The 12279-nt window shown below is 45.2% G+C and overlaps 1 long non-coding RNA gene across 1 annotated transcript in view; it reads left to right on the top strand.

The window, feature by feature from the left end:
- The window catches only part of LOC115340824, a 78501-nt gene that overhangs the window by 55327 nt on the left and 10895 nt on the right, over nucleotides 1-12279 (top strand). The window lies entirely within an intron of this gene.

The following is a 12279-nucleotide window of genomic DNA, read 5'->3' as shown; positions in this document are numbered from 1 at the left end:
TCCACGGGGCCACAGGTCCTGCCAGGAGCCTGCTCCAGCATGGGCTTCCCACGGGGTCACAGCCTCCTTTGGGCATCCCCCTGCTCCGGCGTGGGGTCCTCCACGGGCTGCAGGTGGAGATCTGCTCCCCCGTGGACCTCCCTGGGCTGCAGGGGGACAGCCTGCCTCACCGTGGTCTTCCCCACGGGCTGCAGGGGAATCTCTGCTCCGGCGCCTGGAGCATCTCCTCCCCTCCTTCTGCACTGACCTGGGGGTCTGCAGGGCTGGTTCTCTTATATATCTCACTCCTCTCTCCAGCTGCTGCTGTGCAGTTTTTTTTTTCTCCTTCTTAAATCTGTTCTCCCAGAGGTGCTACCACCATCACTGATGGGCTCAGTGTTGGCCAGTGGTGGGTCTGTCTTGGAGCCGGCTGGCATTGGCTCTGTCGGACATGGGGGAAGCTTCTGGCATCTTCTCACAGAAGCCACCCCTGTAGCCCCTGCGCTACCAAAACCTTGCCACGCAAACTGAACATATTGGTATAGCACCTCTTGGGATAAGGGTGTTGCCCTGGTATAAGAAGGGTTCAAGGAAGAAAATGCCTGGACTGTTTCTTTCTCAAACAACTTGTTTGACTGCACTGCTAGTGTCTGCTTAGCAGCTTTTTCTCACCTTCCTTGCTCTCCTCCCACACTTTGACTTCTCTGGATCTCTTCCCAATGTATATGCCTATCTATCAGGATGAAATTAGACCTCTGCAAAGCAGAATCTGCCAAATCATTTTGTGCCCTAAGCCATGAAAAGTTGTCTACATCTAGCACTTACTGCCGAGAGCCTGAGTGAGTTCTGAATTTTAGGGAAGCATGAGGTGTAGTTTCAAATATGTAGCTAAAAAGATTAGTGTTCACAGTGATGGGAAGAACAGCAAACCTTCATGGCCCTGCGTGTCATGGAACAAGGAGGTAATTGGGGTTTTCATTTTGCTCTATGCTTTTCTTTTCCACAAATGAGAAACTAGCTTGTTGGTTCCTGAGATTTGCAGCCTGCTGCTGAGGCTTTTGTGATGGTTATTCCCATTTTAATCTGTCTCTTGGGCATGAGTATTAAAAGTACTGATGCACTGAAGGCCTGTATCGTGGGTTCAGTCTTTAGCTGACACAGCCAGTGGGGCCAAAGCTTTCACTGGAGGTTGTGATGAAGCAAGCTAGCTATTTGGTGGAAAAATCATGAGAGCCAGAGCTCATCTATTCTTGTTTTCTGAGCTACGTAGTGTTTTGCCTAAGGTATCCAAAAAGTTTTCCTCTGACTTGCCCTTTTTGCATTTTTCTTTTGTTTAGTGTCTCCAGGTTTCCCACCTGAAGGCAGATTTCCCACTGTCTGGCTGGGATCTCTCATTTAAATCCAATCTCTGTCATTCAAATCCCAGTCCCCTTTGGCCTTCTGGGGTTATTAAATGTTTTGGTTTATTTTTTAAACTAGACGCGTACAATCTGAAATGCAAAAAAGCAGATGGATTGCACATGGCTGCCATACTATACTTTGTGTGGCTGTCTTCCTGGTGTGACTGACCTTCTGATAACTTTCTGCCACTCAGAAAGACAAATGTTGCTGACGTTCCTGCTCTCAGGCTACTCTTTTTTTTTTTTCCTTCTAAACTTCCCGTTTTACTTCCCCAAAGTTTTCTTTCAATCTGCTGTCTGTAGCTGGAGAAAGCTGCCAATCGTATCTGCCCCGACAGTGACTATCAGTTGATGCAAGTGTGCATTTATTGTTTCCTCCTTGTTAAAAAACAAAAAAACCTACCTTTTCATTGTCTTTAATATGCTCTTATACTCTCAGAAAAAAAATATCGTTTCTTACTGATTTCATCCAACAAAACGCACAGTGGTTAGTTTGTATTTATTTATTTTTACTTCCTGGAATTTTCAAAGCAGTGAAATCATCTCTGTCATATTTACTCTTCTGTTTGTGCATGAGAATCAATAGTTATTTTGCCTTAAATGTATCAGAAACATTCCTGTGTGTGAGATAATCTTATTCCTGCCTGGTATTATATGGAATGAATACACCTCCTAAAGAAATACTTTCTATAGAGAGTTTGCTTTGAGATGTGCCCTTTGTAGAAATGCAGTCTTAGAATTAGAAATTTGGGAAGACTACAAGGAATCCCACCATGGGCAAAGAAAAGATAAACGTTCAACCCTTGGCATGTGTAAAAGTTGTGTGCATAATATTGCTTCGAAAACTACCAGAAATAGTAGTTGGCTGTTACTGGATAGTCTCATAAGATGGGTCTGAGGGTCAAGAGGGAGTTTCTATGCAGGTAATGTGCCTGGAAGGTCAAATTCATGGTTCCCCATGCAAGTGCTAAGCCAGTCAAGCTAACAAGAATGAAGAAGGATAAAATATGAGGCTGTGTTGGTTTAGTGCCTGATCAACATGGAAACTAGAGTTGTGTGAGCAGGATCTTGAGCACATAGGACACAGGCCATACACTCCTGTTTTGCCAGCATTTAAGACTATTATGCTTGGGGTGGAACGTCGCTTGCTCTGGAAAAACCTCCATTTATTTAGTTGTTGAGAGAGTCTGAGATGTTTGGGCAAAGTTTTTGCTCTGAAGTTTCTATATCACAAGCTATGGACCTGTTGAAGACTGCAAGATCACCTTTGAATTATGATCAGAGGGAAAGAGTGTCTGTGAACATACATGCTAAAAAAAATAAATGGATGAGAGCAAAAAGAGTTCAGTTCAGATAGACAGCTTTGCCACAGCATATGCTTTCTTGTTTGCGCTTCCTTTGTTGAAGAGGACACTACTGATAGTATTTGCTTAACAGGTGAATGCACATTGCTTTCTACTTTAGGCAGACTGAAGGATCTGCTGAACCAGTCAGGAGGCTGTAGAGAGAGCTGCTCACATCTCCTAGGATGACATAGTCCATCAGAAATGGGCTGAAGTGCCACCTTCAAGTGTGAGGCAGCAGTGAAGGCCCAAGGAAGAGGCAGGTCCTCAGATGCAGCGAACTGGTGATTTATGCTGGCGGAGGCTCTGCTCATATTTTGTGGCTGTTGCCTGAAGAGCAGTGGTCACTCGCAGTGTCTGGCAAACTTCAAAAGAGTCCTGAGCATTGGGGTGAATGCTGCTTGGCAAACCCAGTTCATTTTAGAGCACATTCAGCTCTACAGCTTTGATATGAAAGGAGCTGGGGAGAGGTCACCCTGGGCTCCTTCTCTTCCTGCAAGAAAAACAAGAAACAACAGGGGATAAAAGAACAAGGGAGAAAAACCAAAGCTCCATCTAACAAAGCAGGATTTCACCCAGTTTGTTGGGTTGCCTCTGTTTGATGAGCCAGCGAGACACATCTGAATGGGTCTTGCAGCTTTTTTCTTTGGAACACAGCTTCATGATTTTCCCTTTTGAAGCCTCTGCACCACTTCCCATCTGTTTGCTTACTCATGGAGGGAAAATATATTCATTATTTGCTTCTCTCTCTGAAATCATGTTTGTGGACTTGATTTCTTGTCTTTGAAACTTCCCTTTACGTCCTGTAGAGCTCCAGACTCCTTTATTAATATACATTTCACTTCTTTTTCAGAAGCTTGATCAAAAGTTAAACACTGGTCAGAAATGTATACTATGTCTAATTTATTAGATGAACATAGCCATCTAAACCCCTGAAATTCCTACTAATGCACATCCCAGTCTTGCAGAAACTTGTGTGTGAGTCATCCCACTGAACTGTAGTTAGTGCAAATGCTCTCTACATGGTGTTAGGCAGATGTGTATATCTAAATGCATGCAAAGAAGCCAACAAAACGCAGAGCTGGTTAAGGAAGAAAGTGCCAATGGACTTGTTTTACTGTAAACTGCTCCTGCTCCCTAGCTTGAAAATCACTTGACTGGTTAGAATTCTCCTTCCTGACTCACCAGGCTTCATGGTAACTTCTCTTTTATGAGAGAGTTTATCTCTCTATCTTTTATGAGAGATAACTTCTTTCATTAAAATTATAGCAGTAGTGCAAAGCCCATCTTCACACATCAGAGAAGGCCAGAGCAGGACAGTATCGATCAGTTCGGGAGAAACCTCTGCCTTGATAAAGAAATCAAGACTGAGGATTTTTGTCAACAAAGTCAGTATTCCCCTTCCCTTGGTATTTTTCTTGTACTGCCCTCAGGCACTGCAGTCCTCCAGCAAAGGCTGAAGCCCTGGACTGAGCTTGGCAGAGTCATTAACCCTTGCCCAAGCAGGATTTTTTTGTTTGCATGTTGGAATTCCATGTCCTAAAGCTCTAGTTAATTCATATAAGCAACTGCTCTTGATGAAGAAGTTATACTTTGCAAATCCCAGAGCCTTCCGCATGAAGAAGTCAATAATTTAATTCCAGCCACTGCAATGAAGCAGAGGCAGTGTACTAAAATCTATGTTCCCGCCTGGGCTCAAAACCCTGTAGAAGCCATAAGCTCAGCCTGGCTAGAGTTCATTTGGAAAATTAAAATTTCAATGAAAATATACGCAGAAAGCCAAAAAAAGTCAGATTTTATTTCTCTCTGGAAAGCAAGTGATGTCTTGCCTTAGTAACTAGCCAAAACCAAAGCCTGTAATTTGCAAACAGCCCTTATCCTAAGTTGTTTTTACTCTGCTTGCTTATACAGTACGAAGTGCATGGAAGGCAAACACTGGATATCTGTGGGAGGAGCTGTTGGTCAGAGCATGGGCAGTCTCGCCCAGAGCTACAGCAGAAGCAAGGTTGGGGTACTGAAGCCAAGGTGAGAACATGGCAAAGGGATGGTATGCAGCAGTCTGAAGGGCAAGGCAGGAGCCAGCCTCAGGGCTCCATGGAGAGTCAGGACAGGGAGTTGGAGGTGCTGAGAGCAGGAACTAGGGATGGGACTGAGCAGCCCAGAAGAAGAAATAATAATTGGGGCCACCGAAGAGATGTGGTAGTCCAACAGCGAACATGGTTGAAAGAGCAGAAGGTGGATGCAAGGACAATGCTTGGATCTAGACAGGGAAAGGCTAAAGGGGCTAAAAGCATAACTCCGGACCAAAGTGTTTGGAGTTTTAGTTTTATGCTACCTATGATTTTTTTAGGAATCATTGCCTCGGTCTCCTGTTGCCAATAGCACAGACCTACACACTTTGCTTGGGTGGGCACAACTCCAGAAGAAAGCAGAGGAGGGTGTGGGCAGAAAACTGTCCCAGGATGAGAAGTGTGCATACAGTGAGCTGGCGGGACAGTTAAACTCAATTCAGGTGCTGTACATGGAGAATAACATATATGCCCTAGTTGCAAACATCCTGTAGCCATAGTGTCACTGCGTATATAGTAAGATTGCCACACAGAAATGTGGTCCTGCAATATGTGGTTAAGTCCTAGCATCTTTCTCAAGTGATGGGATGATGGGAAACCATAGAAATACCCAGGTAAGCTGACACAGTTTGGAGGCATATCATCAATAGTCGTCACCAGAAGGAACCAAAGCTGCAGTGCTTCAGGCTGTCATTCCTGCTGGTTCCTCTTTGACTTTAGTGGTGCAGTCTAAGTCTATGGAGGAAGAAGATCTAGTGGTTTTTTTTTTCTTTTCTTGATTTTCTCTGTGAAATACCACTAGGCTATAACAATCATCCTAAAATAAATTCAGCTGGGTCTAAAGTCTAGTTTCTATGGCAATGTTTTATGGGTAAATAAGGGTCACAGTCCATTCTTTGGTCTGAAGGACACATAGCAAGTTGGCATGTGTATGATTAAACCCTCTTACCTAAAATGGGCGATTCGTTCTGCCCTTTGGGAGCAGTCCCTGGCCTGTGCTTCTCCTCAAATGATATTTAGACATTGTCTGGGGAAGAGCTACTTAGAAGGGGACATAATTGCTTCAAGTCAAGATGAAAGTGGCCCAGCCAGTGGCAAATGAGTGCCCAAGCCTGTGTCCTTCTTACCTTCCCAGTGTAGACCACTCTGTATGGCCAAAGAGCTAGATGCAGAACAAGGACGAGTCTATAGTCAGAGCTTGCCAGGAAGATTTTAAACATGTTGTCGAGCTTGTGACAACCTCTGTGACCTCTGCGGCTGATATTTGATCTGCATGTCATGTACTGTCTCTCCTCGCTCTTGTCTCGTTTAATAAATATTCTGAGCGTGGACCTGCATGTGTGATCTTACTGCAGCCAGCAGATACCTGGCAGGGTCTCACCTCCCTCTCCCTGCTACAGGGAAAGCAGCACAGAGCCCTGAAATGTGAGGCAGATTAAAAATAACCATTGTTTCTGCACATAAAAGTGCATCTTTCAGAGCCTTGTGACTTCCCAGTGCCCTGCCTGGATGGCTGCTCTGCTGAAGCAGCTCTTGGATTGAGATGGAAAAGGCACAAATAATGGCTCAGGTCACGCACACAATTCATCATCATCCTATTAATCAGGGTGGCTGCTTGCCCCCCATCCCCTCTCAACAGACACGTCCCTGACTGAGTTTCAGGATCTCAGAGATCTATTAAAGAGCCATTTTTAGAAAACAAAAAGCCATGCCCAGCAATGCTGCCTGAAAAGGAGTATTTGCTGCTGTGGTGATGTTTGCCATCAGAACAAACAATTTCTTACAAGCCTGCAGGAACGTGCTGCAAGACCAGGATGGTAATGATCAAATTATCGTGCTTGAATGGGTAGCTGGGTGTGTATTACACCTCCCTTCTGGCAAAAGAAACGTGTCAATGGCATTTGGTCAATCCTAGCACATATATTGCCTGAAGACATGGTTGTCTAAGGAAGAAGTGGGGGGGAAAGCCTGTGGGCAAGCAAAGCCTGAACAGTTTGTAAACTGTTAAATGAGATGCCCTAAGCCAACCTGTAAATGTTGCACTTGTTCCCTTTACACAAGATGCCTTAGGACAACAGATTCTAAGACAAAGATAGTCCAAGTTATTGGAAGTCATTTTGTATCATAGAGCTGTTTTGGACTGAGCTTATGCTCTTTCCTAAGAAAAGACATCTTCTTTAGATAGATTTTATTCTTTGACAGGGGTACAAGAGATTTCTTAGGTGCTCATTACACCTCAGAACAAAAATAGCATTTTATGAAGCAAACAAAGCTTTAAAAGCATCTTCTTGAGAGTACGTGTTGGCACTGGCAACTAGGAAAAAAAGTGTAAGCTAGGAGAGAAAAAACAAGCCAGACTTTGAAGTAGCAGAAGATAAGACATCCTGTTTGTTTTGTAGATTTATTTAGCTTACTCTTCCCTTCCCAAATCATGTCTCCTTGCTTTCACACTTTCCTGCCATCTCCCAGACCTGAGCCTGGGAACCTGAGGTTCTTGGTGGGGGGCCTGAGGCAGGAGGGACTAAGGCATTACTGGGACTAACTTGGATCTACTGTCATAGTCCCTGGAGCCTTTGAGTGATTGAAATGATGCTGGAAGCTGAATATGGGGTCAATATTGGAAAGGGGGGTCTGAGGGACTGGCGCGACACTGATGTTAAAGGTAGGGGGCTGGGATGATATTGGTGGGAAGAGGTGGGACATACTGAAAGACCAAAAGGTGTCTGTTGGAGTGAAGGGTTGTGTGTTTGTGTGTGCACTGAAGGGAGGAGGGGATGTTGTTTACATGAAGGATGTAACAGGTCCTGGGCTAACAGAAGGACATAAGAAAGGCTGTTTTGGCTGTGTAGCCTAGTGTCCTGTTTCTGACGATGGTCCAGTATGATACCAGGTATAAGAACAAGGTAGGCATATATTTCCCTGAATTACTCTTCTGGCATCCAACCACTTGGCGTTCAGAGATTTCCTGACCTGGAGGTGGTTTCTGTGTATTTTGTAAAATCAACAGCTCCCTTGGCCTGAACGTGCCCATGAATACTTGTCACTTTTCAGCACCTACAACATCCTGTGATGAAGAGCTCCCCAGCTTCATGATGAACCTCCTTGGTTTTGTTTTGAACTTGCTCCATGGGTTGATTTGAAGCCCCTGTCCTATTCTTACTCTTTTTCTCTGTCTTACCATCTCCACTGGAGAATAAAGTGCAACAGCGGGAGAAGCATCTGATGGGACTAAGGAAGGGTGTGTTCTTCCACCAAATCACAACAGAAGGGCATGCCCAGCCAAACCTTGTCACTATTGCTTTCTTCTCTAGTGACCTTGGGGAAGCCAGGAGGGATGAAGGGGTAGAGGGATAGAGGAATGAAGGGATAGAAAGATGAAGGCGTGGAAGTATGTATGGATGGAACAAGCCCAGAGCCCACTCTCTGCCCACAGCTCCCACCTGTGTGCTCTAGCCATCAGCGAGGCCCACAGATAACAGCTCCCTCCAGGAGCTACAATTTTAAAATGATTTAAATTTCTGGTAACACATTCAATGGAAACAGGGCAGATGGCAATGCTGCTGATGGTCTTTATGAAAGGGTCCAGTTCCTGCTGGACCCTGACCTGACGAGGGCCAGCCAACACTAGTATCAGTGTCCTCAGGATTCTTTTGTCAAATAATGAAAGCATATGCATTTTGGTTTTTCCCCCTCTTTGTTTTTTTTTCCCCTGTCATTGTATTATTCCGACCACATCCCTCTCCAGCTGCACATTAGCATTCTTCCTCTCTACAAATCCTCCTCCCTCATTTCCTGCCCACACTGCTCCCTTTCCTCACTCTTCCACAGAGCTGCTTATCATCACACAGTGAAACAGGAGCGACTGGGTGGACACTGGTGTGGAGTCATGGTTCACCACTACAACATAGGTACTAGCAGGACACTGGCAACAAGAAGGGCAGATTTCTCCGTGCTGACTCTCTTTGCTGTGTAGCAGAGCTACCATTCTGCCGCGGCCATTTCCAAAGTGGTATTGCCTCATTTTCCTTTACCTGGCAGCAGAAGCAGTGGCCAAGGTGTGTTGACTTGGGAACTTGACAGCTCTGTGGATGGTTCATCAGAGATAACCCTTTACTGGGATGTCCAATATTACAGGAATTTCCACCTGCAGTATCTGTTATGGTGCTTTCCTTATGGCTCTGGAGTGCTTACTGCCACCCATACATTTACCTGATAGGACACTACCTATATCTTGATATAAAGACCTCTAAAGAGTATGGTAGGTCACTGGAAAAGACATAAAGCCAACACGTTCACAGCAAGTGATAAGCTGGTCCCTAATTGCAGAGGTGCTGGTGGTGGAGCAAGAGTGTTGGTGAGGGTTTTCCTATTTGCAGCCTTCCCCAGCAGATGCGGCTGTAAGATCACCCTGAGATCTGCAACTTGTTGTGCATCCTGGATGCGGTTTAAATTGAGAAATTGGAAGCGATCTGTAGTGAAAGGAAAATAATTTGTTTTTCTCCCTTCGTTTGCAGCACATTTTCTCTCTAAATTAGCTGGCATGATAGTTCAGTCACTGAGAAAGGAGAAGAAAAAAGAGGCCTGGGAATCCATCTCATTGTGTTTCATACAGGGCTGAGTTTCAGCTAATAATGCTTTCGTGTGTGGCAGAAGGGAATCTGCTCTGTGAGTGAAACAGTGCTCAGGCACTTGCATGCAGTGAGCTGAAGAAGCATGTCACTCTCTGGATTTATGATGAGGGTGCACCCTTCACACATCAGTTCTGACCTCTTCTGGGAGGCAGTCAAACAAACCGCCCTGCAATAAGAGAAAGGGTTTTACTTGCCAGGGAATGCCTTTAAGATGAGATGCAAGCAGCCTTCTGGGATGCCTATCTCAGTGCATGCCTGTGAGCAAATTCTGTCACCATCAACCTTTTTGAAGTTAAGATCTGATCTTAGGGATCTTTTTGTAATGCCGCACTATTCAACAGAAGAGATACCAACAATTAGATGATGAAATTCTACCCATTTGCTGCACCTGATTCACTTAGATTTGTATATATGGTAGGTATGAGAATAACTAGGCTTCTTTGGCTCTGCATTGACTGGGAAAATCTAAAGAAATGCATGAGCACTCCCTTCTCCACTGACACTGCCTTTCACTCAATACTTTTAAAAATAAAACCCAGACCTGAACATTGCTTGAGGCTAGTGCGTCCTTTTAAAATGGAGCTCATGAATATTTTTTATGTGCAACCCTTAACAGAACATGCTGGTACTTGAAGTTTTGGAAATCCAGTATGGGACAAATTTCTGCCCAAGAATGGGCTCTGTAGTAGGCACCGCTATTTTGGAATATAGGAAGACTTCCATGTAGAAAAAAGAGAGACAGTTGCGGGAAAGTTTTGTTAGACCTGCGGTAGTGATGGCTCTGTAGTTGAGACCGGAGGGCTTAGAGACTCCTTCAGTTGTTTGAGCTTGTCACTTTTGGACATGTTATTGACTCTCAGTTCCTCATCCATGATATGGGACAGTTGGACTGAAACAGATGCAAGATTTTGGGTTAGCCAGTTTTATTAACCAGCTTGGACTAGATGATTGTTGTAGGTCCCTTCTAAGCGAAATAGTCTATGCTATTCTATTCTAGCTGATAGCAGCTTCAGGAGGCAAAAAATGGTTTCTCTCTCTCTCACACACTTTCCTCCAAGATCTGTTAACCTCCTAGTTGTTAAGTTCAAGACACATCCTGGCTATAAGTCTTAGCACAGATTTATTAGTAAATGTCACTAAGAACAAAAGCACAGGGAGAATAAATACAGTAAGATTTGGAAAGGACATTCCTGGGCCCTTCATCACGTCTTGCAATATAGGATGTAGGACAAAGCGCTTCTACATAGTGGTCACAGCAGAAAACTCAGGGGAATGTCAGAACTGTGAAGCAGCCAAGCCAGAAGAGGGGACCATAGGGTTCGTAGGGCTCTTTCCAGAGCAAAATAAATGTTGCAGGACTTACAGAAAATCTGCTGTTATCGTGCTGTACCTCATTCACAGAGGTGTTTTCCCAGTGATGATTCCAGCAGCAGGACTTGGACCAGTAAGGCCTCCCTGTAGGAAACTGGGCTAGATTGAGTTCTCCTGTAAGCTGTAAACTCTTCCACCCAGTGTAACTCTCCAACAGTGAGCTGCCGGCTCTTCGTGTTGGTTTAGATCAAGGGAAATTGTGTTGCCCTGTTGTGTATGGGGTAGAATTCATATGACTGCATGTAGACCTCTAAAATTTTGACATCTATGTAAAGGCATGTCTCTTATAAGTTTTTTCAGTCCGTGGGAACTAGCTAGTAGATAAAGTAGGAACATGATTGTGTCAGCCTAAAGTAGTTGTCCATGTTTGTTACTCCAATGTCTGGTGTCATTGCTTAGCTTGCCACTTGGGCTGTCTCAAGGGTAATCCTCAGTGGCCTGTGATTGTAAATGCTCTGGGATATTTTGGTTAGTCTCCAACTGCACTCAGCCTGCTGGAAGGGTGCTGGCATCCCAGAAGTCCTTTGTCCTATCTGCCAGCCTCTGATGACTCGGGTAGTCTATTGTATCTCTTGTTGCACGAGATGCATAAGTGTAGGCAAATGAATCTTTCCCAGCATGAGCACTGTGGATGCAGATATCCATATTGTAGGCACTTACATTTGACGCTATTACATTTACAACAGTTAATGCAACACCAAATACCTGTGATCTAACATGTGATCTTTGACTCAGAGAAGAATAAGACTGGCCTATTGATTTATTAACCATGTCAATATATCTACATCTTTTAGCAAGTCAGTTGATATCACAGGTGTATTGAGTTTGTATGGTGGGGTTTTGGTAATGGGGGAGAGGCCACAGGGGTGGCTCCTGTGAGAAGCTGCTAGAAACTCCCTGGCTTCCAGCTGGACCCGCTGCTGGCCAAGGCTGATCCAATCAGCGATGGTGGCAGTGCTTCTGGGATAACATATTTAAGAAGGGGAAACCTGCAGGAGAGGAGGGGAGTGGGATGGGAGAGAAACATTTATGGAGGCACCAAGGTCAGTGAAGAAGGAGGGGGAGGAGGTGCAGCCCACGGAGGTGAACGGTGGAGCAGATGCCCACCTGCAGCCCACGGAGGAACCCACGCCAGAGCAGGGGGAGGCCTCCCAAGATGGCCATGACTCCATGGGAAAGCCCAGGCTGGAGCAGTCTGTGCCTGAAGGACTGCAGCCTGTGGAAGGGACCCAGGCTGGAGCAGTTCATGAAGAACTGCAGCCCGTGGGAAGGACTCATGTTGAAGAATTTCATGGAGAACTGTCTCCTGTGGAGGGCACCCCATGGTGGAGCAGAGGATGAGTGAGGAGTCCTCCCCTGAGAAGGAAGGAGCGGCAGAGACAAGGTGGGATGACCTGAACCCAGCCCCCATTCCCCGTCCTCCTGCGCTGCTGGGAGGGAGGAGGTGGAGAAAACTGGGAGTGGACTTGAGCCGGGAAGAAGGGAT

Source organism: Aquila chrysaetos, chromosome 4 (assembly GCF_900496995.4).
Source record: "Aquila chrysaetos chrysaetos chromosome 4, bAquChr1.4, whole genome shotgun sequence".
Lineage (NCBI taxonomy): Eukaryota > Metazoa > Chordata > Aves > Accipitriformes > Accipitridae > Aquila > Aquila chrysaetos.
The sequence above is the reverse complement of the archived record's forward strand: the minus strand, read 5'-3'. Positions and strand labels throughout refer to the sequence as shown.